General features: G+C 41.3%; 1 pseudogene; it reads left to right on the top strand.

The window, feature by feature from the left end:
- The first annotated feature begins 1614 nt into the window (after window positions 1-1614).
- On the top strand, window positions 1615-2574 carry LOC123425465 (annotated as a pseudogene).
- Window positions 2575-6298: the final 3724 nt, after the last annotated feature.

Below are 6298 nucleotides of genomic sequence, written 5' to 3' on the forward strand. Positions count from 1 at the left end.
AGACTCCTTCAGAGATACTTGTAGAGCATCCTTATAGTCACCCAGTTACGTTGCGAAGTTTGATACACACAAGGTATTCCTACAGTGTCCAGGAGTTGCATGATCTCATGGTCATAGGAACAGATATACTGACATGCAGAAAACAGTAGCAATAAACTGACACGATCATATGCTACATTTACAGTTTGGGTCTTGCCCATCACATCATTCTCTCAATGATGTGATCCCGTTATCAAGTGACAACACTTGCCTATGGTTAGGAAACCTGAACCATCTTTGATCAACGAGCCAGTCAACTAGAGGCTTACTAGGGACAGTGTTTTGTCTATGTATCCACACATGTATTTGTGTTTCCAATCAATACAATTATATCATGAATAATAAACGATTATGATGAACAAATAAATATAATAATAACTAATTTATTATTGCCTCTAGGGCATATTTCCAACAAGATCAGCCCTCCGGAGGAAGAACAGGAGGTGGCGGCAGTTCCGTCTCGTAGAACGGGATGAAAAGTTCTCTCTTATTTTCTCTTGGAGAATATGAATTTATAGGAGTGAAATTAGGGTCGGAGGAGCCTCGAGGGCCCCACAAGCCATCAGGACGTAGCGAGGGGGCCTGTTGGCTTGTGCCCCCCTCGCACTTCCCCTCCAGCAGGTCTTCGCTCCATAAATCCTTATAAATTTGAAAATTAATTAACAAAAAGTTTTGTACTATTCCAAAAACTTTTATTTTTGCACAAAAATAACACCAAGGTAGTTCTACTGAAAACAACGTCAGTTCGGGTTAGTTTCATTCAAATCATGTAAATTAGAGGTCAAAATAAGAGCAAAAGTGTTTGAAAAAGTAGATACGTTAGAGATGTACCAGTCATCCCAGAATTAATGTCGCAAATCATAGAAGATTTGTTTTGTTGATAGGTGTAATTAGATGGTATATATCTAGCGACAATATAGTTAGCCCGGGCTCCCCCATATCCGCCACATATTTGGGTTGGATATCACAGGTGCAGGTCAGCCTGGGCGTTTGAGACCAGTTTGAGGGGTCGAGCTGGATCAATTTTTTTGTAACCGGTGAGTGATTAGATGGCCTCTCCGGGTGTGTTTCAAGGATCCGACTGTAGATGCTCTTCGGATGCATTGTTTTTAAGCTAAGGCAAAAATGCAAACTTGGTTGTTTGTGTTGATAAGTCCATCATTTTTTAAGATTCTCTTTAACCCTATTTAATTAGGAAAAACTTTCTATATAAAAATGAGTGGACCTATAACATTTTTCGAATGCCATATCATTTGCCTCATCTCTACTATTAAAAGCACGAGAGGGCAGATCCAACTACAGATCTGAACCGTCTGATTGTGTTATCAATCTGTACTATTAAAAGCACGAGAGGGCAGATCCAACTACAGATCTGAACCGTCTGATTGTGTTATCAATCTATACTATTAAAAGCACGAGAGGGCAGATCCAACTACAGATCTGGACCATCTGGTTGTGTTATCAAGGGTCTAAAAACGTCATTAACAAAACTGATCTTTCGTTAACGAAACCGACCACTCTAATTCCAATGCTCACGAAACCCACCCCGTTCTGAAACCGCCCGCTCGGCCCCGCCCCCGCTCGCCTCGCGCACCTGGCCCCGCCCCCGTCTTGCTCGCCGGCAGCTGCTTCCGCTACACATCCGTCGTCTCCAAGATGCACTACTACCTGCCCCTCTTCGGCTCCCTGGACAGCATCCTCCGCGCGCTCCGGCGCTCATCCTACCTTCTCTCTCGGACCTGGACAAGGTGATCAATCCCAATGTCGTCTTCCTGCGGGAGTGCGGGCTAGGTGATTGCGATATCGCCAAGCTGTGTGTCTGCGAGCCGAGGTTGCTCGGCTACAAGCCGGAACGCGTCCGGGCAATGGTGGCGTGCGCCGAACGTCTGGGCGTGCCCCGTGGCTCCGGCATGTTCAGGGTCGCGCTGCAGGCCGTCGCATTCCTCAGCGAGGAGAAGATCGCCGCCAAAGTGGACCACGTGAAGAAGGCGTTCAGTTGGTCGGATGCCGAGGTGGTCGCTGCTTTGTCTATGGCTCCAATGCTGCTCAAGAGGTCAAAGGACACTCTGCGGCGCAGGTTCGAGTTCCTAGTCTCTGAGGTGGGCTTGGAACCGGGGTACATTGCTCATCGCCCGGTAATGCTCTATTACAGCCTGGAGGGCCGGCTCAAGCCCCGGTACTATGTTCTGAAGTTTCTCAAGGAAAATGGATTGCTCGATTGCAACTGGAGCTTCTATACTGCAGTCACGAGGTCCGACAAGTATTTCATGAAGAAGTGCATATGCCCTCACCAGGAAGCTGCTCCACACCTTGCTGAAGACTATGCGGCAGCTTGCAGAGGGGAAATGCCAAGTAATTTCAGATTTACTTGAACCAGAAAAGGGCTAAGGGCCAGGTTGGTAGTTCGTTTTGGTGTTCTATGCCAAACTAGATGCTGGTTATTTTCCTGTAGTATGCATGTTACTTGCCGCCGGTTTGATCATTGCTGAATGCTAACTCCTATGAAACTCATAATTTTATTCCTGAATGCTGATATGTTGATGTTGTCATTCCTTAGAGAAGATCACTGAAAATGAGAAGTCCATGGGTAATTTGTGCTTCTGAATTCCATGGAAGATCATGAAAACCAGAAAACAAAAGAATATTGTTGTGTCGTTGTCCACCTAAATGTATCAGTATGTGTTTGATATTTGTAATCAACAAGATTGTGTGGTGTCCCATGTTTGGGATGGTACTGACCTGAGACTTACATTTAGAAGATGTGTAGGTAGGGATTTGATGAATCAGTGAGAGAGTCTCATTGATTATATTAAAAATTACCCCCTATCTAATAATCCTGATATACCTGTGTGGGTATTAGAGAAAAATGGGGAGTACTCAGTTAAGTCTTTTTATAAATGTATCAATTTTGGTGGTGTGGGGTCTCTATATGGAGATGACTTATGGAAGGTTCTATGTCCTCAGAATATCCATGTTTTTCTTTGGTTGTGTCTTTATAACAAAGTTCTGACTAGAGATAATGTGGCTAAGAGGAAAAGCATGGATGACCTCACCTGTCTGTTCTGTAATGAAGAGGAATCTATACAACATCTGTTTTTTAACTGCATCAATGATGGGCATATTTGGTCTATTATTTCTGATTTTTTTAAGATTAGAAAGATTCAATGTTTTGATGATGTTTCTTCTATGTGGAAAGACAAAAAGAAAAGAACTATGCTTAATATGATCACTGTTGCCTCCTTATGGAGTATATGGACTTTGAGAAATGATTTCTGTTTCCAGGGAAGATCATGGAGGGGTCTGAGCTGCGGCCTTGCCAAATTAAAAGGGAACTTGCAAAAATGGATGGTGCTCTGCGACGCTGCTCAAGTGGAGGTGCTGAGAAGGTTTATTTTGCTCCTGGACAAGCATCGAGGCGAGCTGCTTCGGATTGCCTGGAGGGATGAGTGATCTTGGCTGTAATAAATAGCGTTATTTCCTTGCAGACTTGCCCTTTGTTTTCAGTTTGTGGTAGTGCGTTGTATGGTCTGGCCGCCGTTCAGGACTTTACCTGTGTGTATCGCCTGATGTGTGGTGTGGTAGTGGAGCCTGGTTTTAGGCGTCTTTGAACTGTGTTCTATCTGCTTCATTATAAAGATGGGGCAGGGGGGGCAACCCCTTTCATTCAAAAAAAAATGTATCAGTATGATCTGCTTTCATGCCAAAATTTATGCGCCGCTTGCAGAGGGGAAATGCCAACTAATTTCAGATTTGCTTGAACCAAAAGCAGGCTAAAGAAATTATTGGTTACTGCATACGGGGCAACAAAGTTTCCACTCTGTGTAGTAAGTTGGTAGTTCCTGTTTTGGTGTTCTTTGCCAAACTAGATGTTGATTTTTTTCTGTAGTATGCCTGTTACATGCCGGCTTGGTCATTGTTGAATGCTAACTCCTATGGAACTGATAATTCTATTCTTGATTCCTTAGAGAAAATGGCTAAAAATGATAAGTCTAGGTATATGTTTGCGTTTATGACTTCTGTGGAAGATCATTATAACCACAAAAACAAAGAATAATGCTTTGCCGTTTTCCACCCAAATGTATCAGTGATCTGCTTTCACGCCAAAAGTTATTTATCATGCATGTTCTATTTTCATTTCATTATGTTTTAGGTTCCATCATACTATTATGTTACTTAGAAATAAATTTCTAATGCGTGTCTTTTTTCTTCTTTTGATTTCTTTACCTTTTTTCCTAAGGATCTATTGTCTCTGTTTCTAACTGACATAGTTGACCTTACTCTAGCTCTGAACGTTCAAGTTGGAAAAGATAACCTATCTGGGACACTAGAGCAGGATCTACAAATGAATTGGCCTTGTCATATACATCTGTCAGTAGTCATTGGAACTTAACCGATGGAGGTCCCATAAATAACAAGCAAATCCAATGAAGGATGGATTTATATTTGTTGAGGGAAGGTTCCGAACAAAAGAACATGAGAATTGGCCACTGCAAGCTACAGCTTGGCCAAGGAAAAAGTTCTTTGTTCTTATCTGTCTACTATTCAGTGTCTACATATGTGAAATCATATCCATTCACAAAACCACATACATATGTTTTGGCAGCAAAACCAGCCAATGTGAAACTATAGATTTCAGAATCGCAAAGCCACAAAATTCAGCTAATTCTCAAAATCGTGTCAAGATGGTGCTCGGTGAGATCAAACTCCTTCCACATGAGAGCATATCGCATAAACTCTGCTCTTTTCTTTTTTTCTTTTTGAGAATTACTCCTCAATTTATCTGGTAGATATCCTTTTGTTAGTAAGAAATCCATCTAATTTAATGTGATTTAGATATGCTTCTTCCGGTCATTGGCTGATTTTGTTGCTGAAATCTGCGCTTACTTCTCTTTCTACCATTGCTTCATGTCATTAGTTGAATTCACGCCTTACAGTTAGCTGTTCATAGCTGCATAACCGTAGGGAATTCGGTCCAATGGTTTGTAAACTACTGGAACAATATCATGTGAAAAAATTAGTGTCCTGGTTATATTTTGCCTCTCTTTTATGTGGTGATGTTTTCTGCTTGCCGTCGTGTTTATGGATTATTTGTTAGTCTACTTTGGTTGTCACATTACCGCTGCTTGTGATCTTGTAACAGATTTCCATGGTGTTGCTTTCTTTGCCCATGGTGCTTTCTGTTGTTTCCATACATGTTAAATCTGGAGTACGTACTTATAGAAATGAAAATATTGTTTTAATTCCTGCCACAGTGAAGTCGCTGTGTAGGTAATGTTCACAACAGATTTGAAGATCATAGTTTTTCTATTTGCACGATCTTACTTTTTTTAAAACTATTTGCACGATCTTACTTAGATGTAGTAGACCTGGAGATAGATAGCCTTGGGCACAAAATTGGGGAGTGGCTTAATTAACCTAAACACACATGAGTTAGTGAGTCCCACGATCTTACTTTTCATCTGAATTTTAACCGGTGGTGTCGATATTTAAAGCTAGGCCCCGGCTTACTCAAATGGCAGCAAGGTTCGGTGATCCCTTGCATACCATCCAGATTTCTTAATTTGGTCCAACTTTTACACAAAAACTAACATTCCCAATAAGTTATTAATGGCGATGATTTTGTTGGTTCTGTGTCTTGATTCCTGTTTAGATTCCATACACAAAGCAAGGAAGTAAATAACTCCATTCTCTTATTTCTAGGTAGGATGTATAAGGTTTGACACATGCATGAAATATAAATCAAGAGGGTTGCGTGTTGAATGAGAGATATATGAGTTTGATTTTATTTTCCTAAGGTTTTAAATGCTTCTAGTATTTTTAAAATATGATTGCTTTGTAAGAGTGTTTGTCACACAACAGTGTTATGTATTGATAACCAAGAAGAATGGGTGAAGAGGATGGAATAAGTGACTGTAACTACATTACATTTTTGACATATTAGGTGTGCATGGGCAAGTACTTAGATGATGCTAGACGGGTCCAATCGCAGCAATAAGAGCCAAATGTATGTTAAGAGGCGGGCGGAGTGGGTATAGTAAGTGTCACAAACCTTATCAAAGATTGTCTAATCAAGGTAGGGGAAGGTACATAGATGATGGCAAAGTGATGGTGAGTACGATGATGATGGGGCTAAACAACCATTGTTGATCTAAAGGCAGACCCGAAGGGGACGGTGGAGAGACCATCAATGTAACAGTAACAAAAATAAGACTAATCAATGTAGGGAAAGATACAAGCACAAGGACTAAGAAACAACGAG

The sequence above is a fragment of the Hordeum vulgare genome, chromosome 2H, assembly GCF_904849725.1.
Source record: "Hordeum vulgare subsp. vulgare chromosome 2H, MorexV3_pseudomolecules_assembly, whole genome shotgun sequence".
NCBI classification, from domain to species: domain Eukaryota; kingdom Viridiplantae; phylum Streptophyta; class Magnoliopsida; order Poales; family Poaceae; genus Hordeum; species Hordeum vulgare.